At 39.2% G+C, this 20,895-nt stretch overlaps 1 protein-coding gene across 3 annotated transcripts in view; it reads left to right on the top strand.

The window, feature by feature from the left end:
* The first annotated feature begins 587 nt into the window (after positions 1-587).
* FOXN3 (forkhead box N3) overlaps positions 588-20,895 on the top strand; it is a 394,524-nt gene continuing 374,216 nt past the window's right edge. Inside the window, exon 1 of one of the 3 annotated variants that reach the window (XM_046647505.1) lies at positions 588-733. The gene's annotated coding sequence lies outside the window, so the exon portion shown is untranslated. The remainder of the gene's footprint in view (positions 734-20,895) is intronic. The other 2 variants (XM_046647502.1, XM_046647506.1) reach the window with 2 other exon arrangements.

Raw genomic sequence — 20,895 nt, 5'->3', positions numbered from 1 at the left:
AATGACTACGTGTTTAGCCATATGGGTCTTTGTTATTTAAAATAGCATATGATAAAATAAGAGAAAGCAAAATGCAAAAGGAAAAAGATAATTGGAAAACTGCTTAAAACATTGTTTTAAACACTATTTTCAACGTTTTTTTTCTGCTTTTCTTTCTTTCTTCTTTTTTTTTTTTGCGTTATATGTTTGAAACCTGTCTCTATAGATCCCGCACTCTCTCTTATCGTCTGTGAACGTACAATATCACAAGCGCACGGGGCGAAGCTACGGGAACCAGTTACTGCCCGCCGCGTTACCCTGGGGCTGCAGATACGAACATCCGCCTTCCGTGAGTTCAGTGGGAGCCAGTGTTTTTCTTTCGACATCTTCTGCCAGGATTTGACATTAAGCTCCAGTTCCTCTGCACCTCCAGCGTCCAGTTTGGAAAGAGGCTGACGGCTTTTTCGGTTTTCCCGGGCAGTCACCGTGCTCGCCAGCTGCCCGCCGTACGTGCGGGCTGCAGCCCGGCCGCGGGCGGCGGCGGCGCGCGCTAGGACCCAGCAGGGCCCGGGCCCGGGTGGGAGCCGCGCCGCCGACCCCGGGCGGGCGCGGGGCTGGAGCCGGGGTTCCGGCCGCGAGCGGAGGCAGCTCGGCCGGGGGACGGCGCGACCCGGCGGCGGGGCCACCGCGAGTGCAGCGCCGCCGCAGCCCCCGATGCGGCCGCGAGAAGCAGCGGGGGGCCCGGCGATCGAAGGTAACGAAAATGGGGCTCGTTTCCTGCCTCCTGATCTTCTGCCCTGGCTCAGCATTGTCACGAGAAGCCCTCGCTGTTCAGGCTGCTGCATTTGGGGGCACCCTTTGCTTTTTAAGGTGCCCGCCCCCCTATCTCCACCTGGTTTCAGATTGATTTATAGCCTGCAGCCCAAATGGGAAAGATCGAGGGATGGCAAGTTGCATATTTTCATTAGTTTTGTCTCAAAAGTAAGTTCATTAAAAAAAAAAAAGTTTCTCAGGAATTTGTGGATAGTCTTTAAAAAAATTTTTTTTAAATGGCAGACAAATGGATAATTAAAAGAAATTATCAAATAATTGCTGTAAATCTGTTAATTACTTCCCCGGGCTTTACTCTTGTGGGCTCGTCAGGCGTTACTTTTATTTTCAAGGCACTAACGTGTTAAATGTGGAGTTTGGCATGGGCAGAGTTTACAGCATTGCTGTCGCAACTGTTTTGCTATCAATTATAAACAGAGTGTCAAATCTGTGGGCAGTGTAAACCTCTTTTCAGATACTGTAACTGGTTATCCTGATGTGACATATACAGATGAGAGTTTCTTTGGAGGGCGGTCAGAATATTTCTCTTTTTGGAGGAACCTTGTTTTGGGGAGAAGACCGTGATTACTGGCTGGGGAAGCCGAAGAGACTATTTTTCATGCTTTGTTTATATTCCCGGGATGACATTTGGGGAAGGGAAAGGCAGTCTTTCTGGGCAGCTTTCAATTGTAGGATTATTAATTAATTTAATTTGTTAGTTTCAATTGGTTGGGCTTGGGGAGCCCTCTGTCACAGGATGTGCTTGAGGTGACACATTTGCTAGCAGTTGGGACACATCATGGCAAATGTAAAATGTGCCTCAGCGGAAAGGACTGATCTGCTGGGAGCTGCCATGTGGACGCCAGGGAGCGACTGGCTCATTGAGGAAAAAGGGAATCGGTTTCCTTAGCTAAGGAAGACATCCTGTTATATTCCTTTTGTTCCCTGTTCTTCATTGATCGCCAGCTCTGCCTTGGAGAGGGGAGAGCAGCTCAGAGAGTGCAGAGCTGGAAGGCTGCACAGATGACTCCAGCCCACTTGAACTCTCACGCTGATTGGTCAGTTAGATTGAGACTTAGGAAAACAGTCACCCAAAACCTTCTTTTAAAATCCTGCTGTAATTTCATATTAGCTTTCGCGTGGATGCATTTCTGCAAGATTGATTTTTCGTTCAGGTGCAACTTGCTTGAGATGCAATGTTTAATTTTTTGTTGTTGTTTCTCTCCAGATCAAGTAGGCCATTTTGGTGACAAATTTCTTTGCAGACGTCAGCTACTAGCTTACATTTATACACAGATCACTTTACAATCCATTCTCGCGGATTTCTCCTCATGAGTTGTAGAATGCAAAGTTGTTCAAGTTAGCACAATTTTTCCTGTTTTTTGATCTGGATAGTTAGATAGTACCATCAGCAGATGGATGCTTAACTGTATCTTTACGTTGATAATTTCAGGGTCTTATGAATTAGCGTGTATCACCCACTAAATTTAAGTCTGTAACAGTGGAAGAAAAAGGCAATGAAGAGCAACAATCAAAATCGGCTTACACACTGTTCTAAGAAATTGTGGCATCTGGATTGAGGAGAATGCATTTCACATCCAAGAAAAAGGGCATTCTTCACCTTATAAGAATATGAATTAGTAAATATTGTGGAATTTTATATCTATAAGACAAAAAACATCAGGCCCGTGGACATCTTCATTTGAGCCTGAAAGCACTTCAATTAAAGAAGCACTGTTCCAGAACTTGTTAAATGTATAAACACTTTTCTGATTGGCTTAAAAATTTAGACACAGGAAGTGGATGGTATCTAATAACCGATGAGTGGAGACATGGTTGTCGTGGAAACCTGGAAGAGTATCCCCCCCCCCCCATGCACTACCATAACCACCACTTAAAAAAAAAAAAAAGAAAAAAACCCCTGCATGTCATCACAGATGCCTGGAGAACATATTGGCTTCTGTAAGCTTTCCCACAGCATCTGTTGAAACCTGAGACCGGGCCTGTCAAATCAAGGTCATTTTACAACAACAACCAAAAATTCAGTCTTCTGGATTTCATAACTGTATTTTTATTGAAAATATGCGAGGAAAAACCTTAAAGCAAGGATGAGCACACGTGCTGACTTAGCCATTCGCTGCCTCTGAGTTGGGCAAGGAAAGGCTAAGAATGTATTTGAGCATTTAATTGTGGAATCAAATTGATTTGTATGTCTGCTGTTAGAACGAAACTCTTGAGAGCTCTAAAGACTAGACTGTCACCTGTGGATCAAGAGTCACTTGGGGAAAGTATGATGAAGAGGTTCTGTTTGCAGAGGGGTCAAAGTTGAACTGTAGCAATTGAATTCAAAGATCTGTGGCACTTTGGAACCCCGAGCTTTAAGCTACATGTGCAGCAATAAATGACAACTGTCCCTGGTGCTCTGGGGAGAGTAAGGCAGGGTGTTCTCGGTAGCTGAGCAGGGAGAGGAAAACTCCTAAACAGAAATAAGAACGATTTCAAAACTGCAATGATTACTATTCAGTTAACTTAGAAAAATTCCTCTTCTTTTGTGGATACAGTGCTTTAGTTTTTAGGGTAACTGAGAGGTGCCCCAAATCAAGGTTGCAATGATGTTCAGTATCTTGGTAATGGTTTCAGTGAGGGGGGTAAAGAAAAGAGAAAAGTTTGGAAACCCTCCCTCTTTCACTTTGCTGAGTGAAAAATAATCAAGGAGGCCTTTTCCTAAATTTGGACTTTGGGGATTAACGTGGAAGCTTCTAAATGTAAAGCCAATGCATTTCTTATATTTCTCTCATCTTGTCAATGGTGTCTTTAAATTTTAAGTTCTTGATGTTCATTTAGAAATATCTTCCTTCCACTCATGATGATTTATCGCATTGTATTGCTTTATCTTAATTGAAAATGGTCAGTTTTGAATCTCTTTTAATTAATACTTTGATCTTTTAAAAAAGCAGCAAATTTCTCTTGTTTTCATCAACTAATTGCATGGAGGGAAAGGGGAGGTGGAAGGAATCCTAACTATATTTTAATGTTTATTTAACATCCTCCATCTATGTCAAAGGAAATAGAGACTTTAGAAGCGATATACCCTCTCTGGGGTGATATTTCACCATCCCACGTTGTCAAATATTTAATGGATTGGGATTTGGTAAAAAAGGTTAAGTTTAATAGCACAACTGTTCTCTTTTAGCAAAGGATTTCCTGTAGGAGCCTTCTTATCTGTAACTATGTTCATTGGCAGGAAACATGTCAGTTGCTTGTTTTTACAAACTGAAGGAAATGAATGGGATTTGTTGGTTTCTAGAATCTGCCTTCATTCTCCATTGTCTGTCAAATAGTTTGCTCAGAACACTTCATTCTAAAGAGACTTTTGAGAAGTACAATTAAATCACTCCAAATCTTGGGCATTTCTGTTTATTTTTGACTTTGGGATTAGAAAAATTAATCATTGTACTACTAAGTACTTATTTTACCAAAACAAATTTATTTTACCAAACTTATTTTACCAATACAAATTAGCAAGACGTTCAATAAAATTCCAGTTCATTTTCGGTTGTCAGATACACGCAGACTCCCTGAAACTGACATTTTGGGATGACTATACCAAATTTCTGATAATTAGTCCAGATTACTAACCAAATGCCAGTCTTGATTTTGGGTTAGCTCACAGCGGTCAAGGGAGAGAGGCAGCTTCATTCTCCTCTTTGCTTTTAAGAAAAAGATCCATGAAGACTGCATGTCTGGTATGTGCCTACTTTGCTGATGGTGAAAAATTGGCGTAGGAGGAGAGTCGAAAATTGGGGGGTGAGGTGCAAAAGCCAGTTTAGAGTCTATGAGAGACAAACAAATCTTAACCTTGAAAAGATTTATTGTGCAAAACTCTGGGTTATTTTTTGGATTTTGTAAATTAAATACATTTAATTGTTTCAATGCATATATGTTTCAAATTCTGGAAGAGAAAAAAAGGGCAAGCTTCTTTACAGGAAAGTAAGTACATACATCTCCGTTTGAAGAGAACGGCCCCTGGAGGGGTGTTTAGAGGGCCTGAGAGAGAGAAAACCATTTGTTGCAATGGTTTTCACACTTTTTTGAAGACATCGTTTTGGTTTTATATTTAACAGCCGTGGAATCTTATGCAAGACTCTAATATATGAGTGGGATAAAAACAGCTGCTTTGGGGGAACCAGGAGCCAGGAGCCCAGAGCCTGCTGTCTTCCCCTGGGCTGTGCCTGGGGCCTCCTTAGAACCCGGGTACCCCTGTGAACACCGTTTGAAAACTACTGCTTTTAAAGTGCCCAGAATACTCTCTAAAGAAGGCCTGAGGGAATTGCTTGCAGAGTCTTGGAGCCTCTTGGCTGAAGAGAGAACTTTTGCCTTGACAATTTAAGAAGGTGCTTGTGCTCAGAGTGAGGAGGAAAAAGGTATGTAATACAATGTAGTCGAATGAGCCAACAGTGTATATCGCAAAAGATTGGACCCGCCATAAGTAAGAAGCAGCCCTGGACCAGTCTATAATAAGGGAAGGAAAAAGGATGTTTTGAGTGGTTACTTACAAGCCAGGGCCCCCTCTTCCTTATGAGTTATAGGAACATTTGCGCGGAGGTGTTTGAGTAGTTGGTAATGATTGTATGGGATGCCTGGATTTATTCTGTTACCACCTCAGGATCTATGATATCACTGTTATCTTATTTGTCAGTGAAAATTATTTCATATTAAGTGTCATTCATGAAATGAAAGTTTGCCAAGCTATATAATCTGCTTGGCAGACTCAGTAGTGTTTTGGGTGTTGAGTAAAATGATAACACACAGATGATATTTGAATATCATCAAATATTTTCGCATTAGCCTCTATTGTGAGATTTACTGAAATGGCAGTATTGGGATTGGGCTCACTTCTCTTCTTGAGTGTTAAGGGGTGGCAGACAGAGGAATCCCTTTCAATTTCACTCTTGATTTTCACAACCGTTTGATTTCCATATGCAGGGTTACGGAGGTAAGGAGAAATTAGCAGAGACTTCAGGCAAACTCTGGGAGCATTGTGCTTCTCGTGGCCATGGCCAGCCTCGCTGCGTTGTTTCTTGGAGGCTGTACAGGTGGGGAGTTTGTACAAGTAGGAAGGACAGGCATCTCTCTACACTCTCCTACTACGTCCACTGTGCTTGCCGTGTTTCTGTTACCTGCATGGGGTTAGAGATGGCGATTAAAATATCAATGTTCCGGGAAGCCACAGGTCTTCCAACAATTGGTGCTGGAACTTTTTTAAGAAAATATTTCCTCTACAAAGATGAAACTAGTATAAGCACAAAATAGTGGGCTGTGGTAGTGGATGAAAATGACTGTGGTTAACTTCATTTGTTGAATTGTGTTGAATAAAGCTTTCCGTGTCGAGGCTGTTTAAAGCTGTCTTATTCCTCCTGCCACCTGCATTTCAAAGAAGAATGAGTGTGTGCGGCCATGGAAAGCCAGTGGAACGGTCCCAGGGTGCCTTCGTGATGGTAGACAGTCATTCTTCTTGAGTGAACCTTTAAACTCCGATGGCCCTGGGGACTTTGTTTTTGAACTCAAGGATGCATTTTGTTACCAGAACATTGCTGAAGTTGGTGATGCACAACTTGAGATGTCATACGAGGGTGTGCCTGGTACCTGTGCAGATATCACTTTCTTAAGATTCAGACAGTAGCAAGTCCTACTTGAAGAAGGGGTTTTAGGATATTGTGCAAGGTTAGATTTTAGATAACCTCACATATCTCTTAGCACCCCGAAATTTTCTGATTCAACGAACGTCACACTTTTGCAGCCTTTAAAATGAAAACAATGATCATATAATGACTAGTTAAGAAAGGTCTCTAAATTAAGACATTTTGTTCCTTGGGACTAGATTTAGTGTTTAGAATGGCCTCTTAAAAAGAAATAAGTTGCGCTGGATAAGTTTGGTAATATTGGGCAATATAGAAAAACCACATCACACTGATAAGGGGCTTTTGTTTATCAGGTGCTGCCCCTATATTATTTTAATTGATTCTTGTAATAACCTAGTATTAATATACCACTACTAAGTAGTGATAATATGCGTTAATGTCCCATTTTATAGATGAAGAAACTGAGGCAACTATGTTCCCAGGGCCACACACTCATTGGTGGCCAACTAGTTCTGACCCTCAGGCGTCAGGCCCCCTGACTCCAAGTTCCAGGCATTTGCCAGCCCACTGGCCACCTCCCAGCTGTTCCTCTGACTATATTCCAGGGTTGCTGACTCCCGCTTCCACACTTGAAATGGAGCCTTCTGGGAAAAACTGCAGGGTGACATGGGGAACATATGTTTTGATTCTAGCAAGAACTAGGATTTTGCTTCTCTACTTTGTGTTCTCGTGTCTGATCATTAGTGATTGGGGGAACTTTTTAGTTCCCTTGTCAGTGAATATCTTCCTTAATTTGTCTTCATCTTTTGAAGTTCCCTTCAGGCACCCTGAGCACATTCACCTAGTTGGTAAAAGGAGGGCCCTGTCCACACACCTCTGACTTTCCTGAATTACTCAAATATTACACTTCGTCTTTTTATTGGTGGCATCCACAAAAACAGATTTTTCTAGACAGCATTCACTTTTATAATTCGTGTGAACTGCCCAACAAACTCAGAGGTACAAATACAATGACATTTCTCTTTCTTTCTGAATAAGAAACAACGAGCTTAAGTTGTCAGATTGGCAGGGTGTCCAGTATCTCCTTCTTGGGGCACCCCCACCCCTAAATCATACAAACCCCATATGAGTTTATACAGACCACGTGGAGTGGGGGCTGTTTGTCTTCCTCATCTAAGCAGGGAGCTCTGCTCCTGTGCTCGTGTAGGGGACAATTACAGTTATTTGTAATTGATGAAACTAATTCGTATTTCACATGTCTGCTTTCACAGGTTTCATAGGTATGAAATCATGTAAAAGAATTGATCTAGAAAAGTGTTGAAGATATATATATGCACCAGTTGGGGAAACAACTCATCCACCTGTTCATTCAGTGAACAGTTATGAATCACCTACTGCATACCAGCAACTGTGCCCTATGAGAGGGATGGGAGGGTGAAGACATCATTCCCAGACAGCCGACCGTTGGTTCCCTAAATGGAATTGGCTTCTTAAACTGGAAGTATCCCCAAATGTGGCTCTTCTGAAGTTCGTTTTCTAAGCTGATAGAGACAGATGGAAGCGATGCCCTCCCGGAGCTCCTTCCTTGAGATCTTATGCCTTTTGTTTTAGTTTAGAAGCTGACCCTGCAAGGAGGATTCCAGGGTGGGTAGTGTACTGGGGAGACGATCCCAGGAAGGCACCAGTAGGGGGCATGAGTGGGAGACGGGGAAGAGAAGGCAGCCAGTGGTGAGTTGTCCCTCCGGCTACCACCATGCGCAGGGGAGCTGAGGCCCGGGGGTGCCCGCGGAGAGCTGTGTCCGACATGTTGCCTTCAGTCACTGTTGATGACTGCTTTCAAGGAGTGTCAATTCCCAGCACGTGAGGTTGATATGCGAGTTGGCAGAGAAGGCTTTGGTCGGAGAAGATTGTCGTCTTGTTGACGCCATTGGTAGCAGTGGGAGGTTGGGCTAGTGTGGGCTGACATAGTAAGGCATGAAAGGGACGCGGCCAGGGCATCAGCAGCTTCAGGGACCACTCTATGCTTTGGCTCCTTCCACAGTCTTGGACTTGTAGACGTTTTAGAAGAATCATTCTTAATGGTCCTCTGAACTTCAAAATGAATGAGGATCCTGGGAGAGGGGTTTTTCAGTCTGAAAAATGGGAAAAAGAGAATTGGCGTAAGATCAGAGTCTAAGTATTCAGGCAGAGGTTTTTAACAAGGGCGCTCATTTTGTGGTGCGTGTGTGTTTTTTTCTGTTACAACCATTCTCCTTGTTTCCGAGGTTGGAAAACTTGGACACCCGCTTGTTTTACAGTCCACATATCTAGTTCATCACCAGGGTTGCTAGCTGTTTTCTTTGAAATCCACGTCGCGTTCATCTCCTCGCCTTGAGTTCTGGTGCCTCACTCCAAGAATGTGCTGGGCAAGCTCGAGGGTGCTCTGTCCCTCCGGGTTCCTTTCCTTCCTCTGTTCTCCTGAAGACTTCTATCCCTAAACACTACAGAAGTATGGAGCTTGAAGCTTCCTGCTTTCAAAGCTTCCCTCTGCCACTTAGAGCTATGTGGCCTCAGGTGAGTAACTTAACTCAGTCTCAGTAATGTGGAAATAAGACCCAATAATGTGGAAATCCTGAAAGGCTTATTGGGAAGGCTAATGATAGAGTCCTTGAAAAGCACTTGGCGCAGAGCCTGGCATGTAGTTACGCCTTAAATTATTGTAGCTATTTCTATTGCTATGATGTTATTGTTGCTATGTGTCTCATCTAGTAAGAACCTATGGTGGTTCTCTGTTGCTCACTTTGCTAACTCTGTCCTCCTCTGCCTAACTTTTAATTCCTTCTGTAATCTGGCCCTACCCATTATGCTCAGGGACTGCCCTGGGATCTGGTCAGGGTTTATTCATCCTTGAACTTGCCTTGCTCCTTCCAGCTCCCCTGACTTTCTTCATATTCACCTCAGAGCACAACCTCTTCTTCCTTCCTTCGCATATTGTAGAGTCATCAGTTTCATCCATTCCACAACTCCAGTGTGCAGAGAAGATGCAATTTGTTCATTTTGTCTACAGCAAACTTTTCTCTCCAGCACACACCCATTGATTATCAGCAAAAAGAGTAATAGCTTTTGCTTTCATCCATTTGAAAACTTAGTTCGATCTGATAATCTAAACTTCCTTAAGATCATTCTCAGTCTTAGGAAAACAATGCCCGTTTCCTCTTGCGCCGACCCATCCTTTGCCTGTGACAATGGTGTGCGTGGGAAGGGGTGTCCAGGGTGCTCCTTGCTTTTATTTCTTATGGAGGACAAACAAACTCAGGCTCCTCGGTGGGGTGGCCTCTGCTGCCAGGGGCCAGGTCTCTTGCCCACTGGTGCCGCTTCTTCTTTACTAGCAGTTGAATTCTCTGGCTCTTGTAACACATGGTCTAGTCCTGTGGTTTTCAAAGACCCACAGCAAGATAGAAATACACTGTCATGAGATTCTAGGAAACACATATGGACACATGTATACAGGGACAGATGATATAAAAGTTTTTACAAAATAACCTGTAGCTGAAATGTAAGTTTTACAAGATATTATTTTTGCTACACTGGATGCACTCTCATCTCTTCCATTCTGTTTTATTTAAGGAAAAAAATCACAGGTTGGGACCCAGTAAGTGACCCACAGTTTACAAAAATCGTTCATCTGGTTGTCCTCTCGGCTTTATCAGAACCAGGGGTGGCACTCCCTGCTGCGTCCCACCTGGCTCCTGTTGGCAGTGAACTCTGAGTCTTAGCCGCACCCTCCATCCAGCTCACTTGCCTGATGGTCTTTGCAAGGGGTGCCCTCCTCTGGCCACAGCTGACCGAGGCACCATGCCTCACAGCTCCCTCTGCTTGGTCAGGCTGCAGTGCCAGGCTCATGAAGCTGTGTCCCGAGCTGGTGGAGCTGTCTCTTCCCAGGGCTCCCAGTGATGCAGGGGGATGCGCACAAGGACATCCTCTGCACTCAGTGTTCCCTTCTCCATTCAGGAGGTGGGATCACCCAGGGCTAAGTCAGGACAAGCAGCCGAGCACTCCACTGTCGTCTTTTCGTGTCTCCTTTTTCTTTCCCATAATTAACTGGACTCAGAAAGAAGCAGGCTCTTCTTTTACTTCCCTCCACCGTTTCATCTTTCTACCATCCAGGCAGAAAGATATGGGACTTCACTGTCCCTAATGGGTGAAAGCAGCATCTTCTACCGCCTTCAGGTGAATTCTTTGAGCTGGGTCCTCCAGACTCTTGTAAAGGGGGAAAATCCTGTCCCAGGACAAAGGCTGCCTTTCCAGGCTGTGGAATTTCTGCCTGTGGCGGAGTCTACTAGTTTCCCACCTGTGTCCATTCTTTCCAGATTTTAGCTGGGCTCAGCTACCAAGCACATTTGCTAGTCTCCCTGGCAGCCTAGAGTGGCAAATTCTAACTACTGGGATGTGAGTGGATGTGAAGTGTGTGGTTTCTGGTTTGTGTCCTTGTTTTTCTCTATAGTCTTACCACATGTGTTTTTTAACCCGAAACTATATATAGTTTCGTTTTGAATGCTCTCATTTAAATGGAAACATTATAGATATGCATGTGTGTGTGTTTGTGTATATATATGTATATAAGATATATAGAAAATATATAAAGATATAGACATCTATTTCATTCTTTTGTTTTCGTTCAACATTCTGTTCCTGAGAAACACCTCTGTTGATGTTTGTAATGTAACTAATTCCTTTCTTTACTGCTGTATGCTATTCTCTGGTGTGAGTATGCTAACATTTGTCTGTTCTATCATCACTGCGCATTTGGCTTGTTTTGTTATTACAGTGTTGCTGTGAACATTCTTCTACATGTCTTCTGGCAAACACATGCAAATATTTCTATCGGTTAATGTTTTTCACACTCTAGGGTCTGACCATTAGTGGTCATGAAGTCAGTTTAGTGGGTTCTGACCAACCAGCACTTTTAAAAAATGAAAGAGAGAGAATAAGAATAAAATAGAAAATATAGAGTATATCTCATATAACAAGGATAGATGTGGTTTCGTAACACTTCTATTTTACTTTTATGTAAGCGTATGCATGTATATGTGTGTTCTGGGTCATGGTTTAAAATGTGTTTCTTATTATAAACCAGGAACAGAAAGAATGGAAAGCCTCTGCACTAGGGTAACTGTCTAGGTGTGGCCTTTTGGTCATAGGGTAGAAGCATCTTATTGCAAATTGTTTTCAAATGTGCTGGTACCAATTTGCACTCCCGCCAGCAGTGAATATGTTTTCCTGTTGTTTCATGTTCTCGTGGCACTTAATGCTGTCATACTTTAAAAGTTATGCCAATTTAGTAAGTATGGATTAATCTCATTATTATTTTAATTTTCTTGGTTATTAATATGTTTGAGTGTCTCTTTGTAAGGTTATTGGTCATTTGTGTTTCTACATTTGTGAAATGGCCCATTTGCCTCTCATATAGTGTTTTCAAAAAACTTTTATTTCTTAGGTCTTCTCCATTGTATCTCTTTCTGTTTATTTTCTGCTCGTATCTTTATTCTTTTTACTCTTTTGTGTTTATTATTTTATTTTTTTAACTTCCTAAGATGGCAGGTTTGATGTTTTTTTCTAATATAAAAATGTAAGCTATAAATTATCTTCTAAGTAGTGTGTTAGTGCTATCGCAGAAGTTTTAATAGGTAACATTTTCATTATCGTTCAGTTCTGAATAACTCCTAAATTTATTATGACTTTTTCTTTGTTCTATGAGCTATTTAAAAATGTTTTGTTTCAATTTCCAAACTTAGAGTATTCTTCAAGTTATCTTTTCATTATTGATTTCTAACAGTTGCGTCTTAGTCATAGAATATAGTCTTATGATGCCAATCTTTTAACATTAAGTCGAGCTTGTTAACTGAGTTTTTAAAATCTTCTCTGTCCTTATTGATTCTTTGCTTGATCTATTTTTTACTGAGAGAAGTATATTAAATTCTCTCACTAAGATAGTGGATTATCACTTCTCTTCATATATCTTGAAGTTGCATTATTTGGTGTGTACACATTTAAAATTCTTCTACCTTCTTGGAGCATTGAATCTTTTATTATTAGGAAGTAGTGCACTTTAACTCTCACAATGCTTTCTGTCGTACAGTGTATTTTGTATCATGTTCATGCAACAATACTAGACAACAGTAGGACAGTTTCTTCTTTATTAGTGTTTGCTATTTGTTTCTCCATCCTTTGTTTTTTCAAATTCTTTGTATCCTACTATTTCAGATGTACCTTTTATATATGACAAATAGCTGAATATTGTCTTTATGCAGTCTGTAATTATCTTTTAACTGAAATATGTAATCCACTTATATTTATTGTAATTACAGATTTATTTCAATTTATTTCTTCATGTTATTTTATCCTTTCTATTTGTCCTGGCTCTTCCTTGTTTTTTTTAATTTTCTTTCATTTCTTGCCTTCTTTTGAACTGGTGAGCTTTCTTTTCTTATTTCATGTATTCTTCTGTAGTAGTTTGGAAGTTTTATACTCTATTACTGTTCTTTCAGTGGTTCTCTGGAAGTTTTAGCATGCATACTTACCAAAGTCTAAAGCTACCTCGTATTTTTCCTCTCCTCCCAAACAAGGCAAGGACCTTAGATCACTTAACTGCAGTCACCACCCCACCTCCCCAAATTAGGTCCCATTTTTGCCCAGCATTTTAGCTCTGTTTTGTTTTTTTTCAATCTCACAGGTTTGACATTATTATTATCATTTTAAAATATAACTGTTTGTTCAGATGTACACACATATTTACTACTTTCTATGCTTATAATTCCTTCTCTTGTTGCCAGCCCTACCCCCTGGATCACTTCTCAGATTTCACTTAATGAGGATCAATTGAGGGAAACTATTTTGGTTATTGTTTGTTGGAAAATTCTATTTTTCCTGGTTTCTAAAAGTATAGTTTTGCTGGGTATAGAATATATTTTTGCTAGGTATAAAATTCTAGTTATTTTCTCTCAGCACATTAAAGATGTTCCGTTGTTTTCTGGCTTCCTCTGCTGAGAAATCAATACTGCCTCCAATTGCCACTTGTCATTGAAGATATTCTTTCTTCAATAGTACTTATGGCTGCTTTTAGGATATTCTTTTGTTTTGGTATTCTGCAGTTTTATCCGAAAGTGTCTAGATGTGAATTTCTTTTTTATGTATTTATTTGGCTTGTGATATTTTTGAGTTTGTGAATTTGTGGGTTGATTTTTTTCATCAGTTCTGGAAGATTCTCAGAATGTTGTCCCCACTCTGTACTGTTTTCTTCTACGTCTGGATTTCAGGTTAGGTATATGTTAGACTTTCGTTCTTTGTCTCCTCTATGTTTTAACTGCTTTTCCATATTTTCTCTGTGTATAATATCTTTATATGCTGACACTCTAGATAATTTTTTCAGTCTTTTTCAGTTTCCTGCATCTAATCTGTCTAATCTTGCTCACAGCTTATATACTTATTTCCTTCTATTATTTATTTAAAAATTTATACTGTGTGCCTGATCATTTTAAAATTTGAAGTCTTTGTGGGTCTAGTTCTACTTTCTCTTATTTCTACTAGTTGTTGTTCATGCTGCTTTGTTTCCTTATGCATGTGTGTGTTTGTGGTTTTTGTTTTGCTTTGTTTTATTTTACTGTGACCTTATTTATTTTTTTGGAGACTTTATCAATGGGGCTTCTTTGAGGTTTGCATTGAAGGTGAGTTTCTTTCAATTTTGCATTTGTTTCTGCCAGGTGCCTGGGGTCATCACCAACATGCAAAGCAAGGGCTTAAAATTTCAACTTGAGGGTTTAGGGACCAGCCACATAATCAATTCATACTTGAAACCCACGTGAGGACTGGCCTGTGATGACAAATTTTCGGTAAAGACTTTCCCGCCTTTCCTCAGCACTCGTTTTTGAGACAGGTAATCCTGGTAGTCTTTTGGAGTCCTAGCTTTAGCAGGGTCGCTCCTTTTGTATTTCATACCTCGGTGGGCCCTGGCTTTGTCAATGCCACTGAGTTTATCTGCTGTCCCCTGTCCCCTGCTAACTTGTAAAAACAGAAGCTCAAGTTCTCCCAGTTTGTTGAGTGCCTTCAAGGTGAAAGCTGGTATAAGTGTTATGCTGTGAGTGTGCTGCATTTTCTTGTCAGCTCATAAATACATTTCAAACTATTTTTGAGGAAGTGTTCTGTCCAGCATTTTCAGTTGTTTTTAGAGGATTGCACAGTTATCTTTTCTGCCATACTGCCAGAAAAGGAACTTCATCCTTCTTTCTCTTTGTAGTCCTTCTTTAATAATCCTGATATTCTCTGAAATATGAATGCCTCTGGATGACCAGGGTGAAGATCATATGTAAAGAAAGCAATAGAGAAAAAGAACAAGCATTATGTTCAAAATGTTCTCTCCTTCCACGCATATTCAGGGTTATTTTAAGCTTTGCTTGTATTAGTTGAGGTAGCACTCGCTGCTTCGATAAACACAACACAGTGCAATGAACCAAAACAACGGAACTTTATTCTTTACATATCAAAAGTGGGTGTCCTGGTTAGGGGATGGCTCTTGTTCAGGTGGTGATTTAGGGCAGCAGGTGGTTTCCATTCTATGGCCCTGCCATTTTCACTGATGGCTCCCAAGGTCGTTGCGCTTATTTGGGTCACACCAGCAAAAAAGGGAAAGATCATGGAGACATGAATGGCAGATTTTTACCAGCCAGTCCTAGATGTGGCACGTTCCACTTCCTTTCCCATTCTGTTAGCTAACACTTGGTAAAATTGCCACATCTGACTGCGAGGAGTGGGTTGCTGGGAAAGGTAGTCTGGATGTGTGCCTAGGATGAAGAAGAAACAGATTTAATAAGTCAGTCTCTGCTGTATTTTGTATGCTGTATTTGTATGATGTGAAAGGAAAAGGGTTGGTGCCATCTCAGGTCCTTCAGTAGAGGCCCTGCACTCTTTTTCCCTTTGACTTTAGACCTTGCTCAAGGAGGCCAGCCTTTCTCCAGGCCAGTATTTAGCAAATCAACAAGCAGAGGCGTGTAGCTCTTGAATATTCCCCAGGGCTACAGATAATCTCAGCTGAACTGGACTCTGGGTCCTTTGCCTCACTATCGCTCTCTACTTGAGTTTAACTCATTATGTCGTTGCTAGGCTCAGTGTTTCCAATGCTTCATTTTTATTTCCTGTTGCTATTGGTCTTAGTAAATGAGAATGACATATGGACCTGAGTTAAATTGTTGGAATCATATTTTGTTTTCTTTTCGTTGAGCAGTTTTCTTTCTCTACTGCACTGTACTGTGGATGAGAAAATGCACTGACATCTTAGTAACTCTAACTAATCTATTATCCACCTGCTCGGGTGCAAACACAATGCATGTGGCAAATTACTTTATATGCCGATAAAGGCTGTGTTTTGGAAAAATGTTGGGCAGTTTATATACAAAACATTGTTTTGAATCAAGCCATCTAAAATATGCCGATGAAGAATAGGAAATGATATCCTGAATAGCATCATCAAAATTCCAGGAAGGGTCAGGCTACAAAATACAAGATGTAGTCAGTCTATAATTAGGCATTGACCATGATTTATTTGATTGAGCATCTCCATGGGCTCAGCTCTGGGGTTGGTCAGAGAACAGCTCTTCAGCCCAGAGGAGTTAGTTCACTTTAGAAGATGACCCAGGTGGCAAATCTAGCTCCTTCAAAAGCCGAGACACACCAAGCCCTTCACTTATAATGTTGTTTCCTTCATGGAATAGAGTATCAAATTTCTGGCAGATGAGAGCAAAATACAGCATTTCTAATAAAATAAAGAAGTGAAGGTTGTGTGTGTGCTGGGCTCTTCTTGGAAATTGTGTTTTCTTTCTTGTCAATTCTAAGGCTTCTCTCTTATCTTTTTAGAAAAATTTATATCTTGTTTGGAAACATTTCCAAAACTATTCCTTTCGAGGCACCAAATCTCAGCCAAGGACATTAGTGAGCTGTAGAGCCCAGGAACCAGCAGGCTGGTGGAATAGTTAACTCCCTCTGTTGATACAGTGGCTGCTGAGTGGTCTCTTCCCACATTGAGAAAGGGCTCATTTCTATCCTTCATACCAAATATCCAGTCACTACAAAGGGAAGAGACAAGATTTCCATATTCTTGATATGGCCCATATGATTTTTAAATCAGTTTATACTTTTAAGCAAAGTGCTCCATGCATTATTATTGGGGTGACCATATATCTGATTTGTGATAGTTCTGGTTTATACCTACTGCCCCAATGTAATCACTAATAATGTCTCCTGTCATTTTCAAAACTGTCGTGGTTTATAAGATAAATTATAGTCAGATTTCTTATACTGGTAATCAGTGCATCTAGCAATAGTAGATAGGGTTTGTTCAGAGCAACTCTTCTGCTCAGAAAAGCTGCTCAAAATTAGAAAGAAAATACCAGTTTGGAAGCACTGGAGAGCCATCAAGGCAATGGGGACTTGCAGATGGGGGACGTGGGGTGGAATTGCAGACAGGATTTGAGGGGGAGGAAAACCTAAGAGGTGAGCCCAGCTTATGGATCTTTTTTTGAGACAATTGTCAATTTGAAAAATAGTGGCTAAGAGACTAAGAAACTTAGCAGAACTTTCAACAGACTCCTGGGGTTGGGAGCACGGTAAACACATTCAGGTCCTGCCAAGGACTGGAAACCCTAGTAGACAACCTGAGTTTTCATTTGGAACCCTGAGTCAAGATGAAACAGAAATAGAAAAACTCTCACAAGGACTGAAGCCGAAAATCAAATAATTTCAGATTAGTGTCCCTAGCTTAGATCCCTGCTAGAAACAAAAGTGAAAATCCTTTTTGGAGAAAGGTGCATCTTCCAGAGTCTTATGTCCTCAGTAGAGTTTTTCATGTACTGTATCTTACACCCAATAAAAAGTAACTAGACATATGAGAAGACAAGGCATGATCAAAAACCAAGAAAAAAACCACACAAATATGATATACCCACAAGGGATCTCAGATAGGGAATTAATCAGATGTGGTTTCTTAAGTTACTGTGATTAATATATTCAAAGAATTACAAGGTGATTGAAAAATTTACCAGAGAACTGAAAGTTATAAGTAAGAACCTAGAACTGAAAAAATACACTTACTGAAGTTAAAACCTAAATACATGAACTTTTTGGGGTGATAGAAATGCTCTAACACTGGATTGCAGTGATTGTGATGGTTGCGTAACTGAATTAATATACTAAAACCGTTGAATGTATGTTTACAATAGGTGAATTTTATGGTAGGTAAATTATACCTTAATAAAGCTGTTAAAAAAAAAAAAAGGGTGGGTTCAGTGGAGTAGATGCAGTTTAAGAGAGAGTTAGTGAACTAGAAGATAGCGCAGAAGAAAATATCCAAAATAAAGTAGGAAGAGGTAAAATGATGGAAAATAAATACAGAATTTTGAAAGACATGTGAAATATAATGGAAGGTGTAATGTATTTGTAACTGGAGTTTCAGTAGGAGAGGAGAGAGAAAATGAGATAGAAGAAATAATTGGAAAAAAATGACTGAGAAATTTCCCAACTAACAAATGACACAAAGCCATAGAATCAAGAAGCCCTAGGACGCCAAGCAGTTCAAAGAAAATTCACCTAGGAAGAAAATAGTAAAATTTCTGAAAATAAAAATAAAGAGAAGAGCTAAAAAACAGGGCTAGGGAGTGGGCACCTCATGTCTTCAACAGAGCAACAATAAGATTGACAACAAACAATTCAACCAAAACAATAGAAGTTAGAAAGAAAGGGAATGATATATTCAAATTGCTGAAAGAAAACAACTGTTAACCATAAATTCTATATTTACCTACTAGGTTCCTCGAAAATGAATGGAAACTAAAGGTATTTCTTTAAAAAATTACCATGACCAGATCTGTACTAAAGGAAATACTAAAGGACATCCTTTGGACACAAGGAAATTATTCCAGATCAAAGCTAAGCAATGTAGGAAGGAATGAAGAGCCATAGAAATAACAGACAGTTAAATATAAATGAATGTTTACTGTGTAAAATAATAATAATGATGTCATTTGGAGTTTAAAATATATAGGGAATAAAATATATGATAAAAATGGAACTTAAGTCTGGAGAAGTTAAATTGTTTAAAGGTCCTTATATTGCATAGGAAGTGATTAAAAAAGCTAATTTGTGTTAGCCATTAATAAGTCAAGGATGCATGTTTTAAAGTCTGGATAACTTTCAAAAGAATGATGAAGGAATATATAAATAATAAGCTAAGTCAGGGCCAATCTTCCTCACCAAAAAAAGAGAGTAATATATCCAGGTGACATTGTGGAGACCAAATGGATGGGACTTGGTAAAAAGAAAATAAATAATAATAATAAGCTCAGAGAAGGGGAAAGGGAATAATAAAAAATACTCAGATAATTCAAAAGAAATTGGAAAATGGCAGAAAAAGGATCCTAGAGTAGGTGAGATGAATAAAAAATAGTAGGATAACAGATTTAAGCCCAAATATATCAGCAATTATATTAAATATAAACAATAAATATTCCAGTTAAAAGTCAAAGATTATCAGATTGGATTTTAAAAAACCTATACACTGCTTTAAAGAGACATACCTTAGTTAAAAAAATATAGAAGGACCAAACATAAAAGGATGTAAAAAGATATAGCATGACCACACTAACCAAAAGGAAGATTGTATAGCTATATTAATATCAGGTAAAGTAGACTCTAAGGCAAGAAACACTGTTAGAGATGAAGAGAGAGATTTCATAATGAAAAAGATTCAAATCACTGGGAGCATATAATATTTCTAAATTTGTATGCACTCATTAATTATACACACACAATTGTAAGACCTACAAGGAAAAATAGATGTATTGATATAAATTTTAACATATCTCTCCTAGTAATTGATACAACCAGCAGACAATATAAATCAGGATATAGACAGTTTGAACAAAGTTAATTAACACACCGGATTCAATTATAAAACAGTGTACTCAACAAATATAGAATACACATTTCTCTCAAGTGTACATAGAATATTTGCCAATGTTGGCCGTGTTCTGAGTCATTAAGCAACTTAATAAATTACAAACAATTAAAATCATACAGAGTATATTTTCAGACCACAGTGATATTAAACTAGAGTTCAATAACAAAAAAGACAACTGAAAAATCCCCATATGTTTAGAAATTGATCGTGGGTCAAAGAAGAAATGGCAATGAAAATTAGATATTTAGAAATTATTGTCAATGAAAATATGACATATCAAATATGGAATGCAGCTAAAGCCATGTTAGAGGGCCATTTATAGCCTCAAATGTATACATTAGAAAAAAGAGAGGCTTAAAAATAAATAAGCATTAATTTCAAGAGGTTAAAAAAGAACAATTAAATTAAACAAAGGAGGAAGGAAAAAATAATGAGAAGAAAGTAACAAAATAGAAAACAAACAGGCCTTAGGGAGAGTCAACAAAGCCAAAAGCACTCATAAAATGAATAAATCCTGGTGACACTAATCAAGAAAAAACCCCAAAGGTAACTAATAATAGGAATGAAACAAGGGACATCACTACATTTAAAAGATAATAAGGAATATGACAACCCAATGGCAATATTATGAAATGAAATTTTAGAAGAAATGGACAATTTTGAAAAAAATGCCACTTATCAAAGCTGACATAAGAAAATAACTGTCTGAGTAGTTTTATTTCTACTTATATGAGTATGTAATTAAAAACTTTATCTCAAGGAGGACTTCAGACTCAGATGGTTTTTCTGTTGAATTCATTAACTATTTCAGGAAGAAATAACACATCTTTTCCACAAACTCTTCCAGATAATAGAAAAGAAGGAGCATTCCTGATTTGTTTTAAGAGCCCAGCAGAATTTTGATACTAAAACTTGATCATTATAAGAAAGGAAAATTCCAGGCCAATTTCAGTCCTGAATATAGATTCAGAAATCCTAAATAAAATACTAGCAAAGTGAATCCAGCAATAAATTACCACATCATGATTAAGTTGATCACCTTCCAGAAATTCAAGGCTAGGGTAATAATGTTTAAAAATCAGTCAGTGTAGCTCAGTATATTAACAGAATAAAAAAAAAATCATATGATCATTAATAAAAGCAGAAAATATGTGATGTAATCCAACATTTATGTTTTTTAAAAATGATTCTTAGCAAACTAATAAACAAGAAGGAAATTTTCTTACTCTAAGAAGAGTATCTACAGAAAATACCCTACATCATTAAAAAGTAGGAAATATCGTGCATAATGGCTGAAATGTTAGGACTTTTCTTTGAGAGTAGGAAAAAAGACAAATATACCAGCTATCACCACTCCTATTCATCATTGCATAGCAGATCCTAGCTAATGCAATGAGGCACAAAAGAGAAATAAAGATATTTGGATTAAAAAGGAATAAATCAAACTGTAATTATCGCGAGCCAGCCTTGATGGTCTAGTGG

Source organism: Equus quagga, chromosome 20 (assembly GCF_021613505.1).
Source record: "Equus quagga isolate Etosha38 chromosome 20, UCLA_HA_Equagga_1.0, whole genome shotgun sequence".
In the NCBI taxonomy this organism is placed as follows: Eukaryota; Metazoa; Chordata; class Mammalia; order Perissodactyla; family Equidae; genus Equus; species Equus quagga.
Note: the sequence above shows the minus strand (reverse complement) of the source record. Positions and strands in the feature narration are given on the sequence as shown.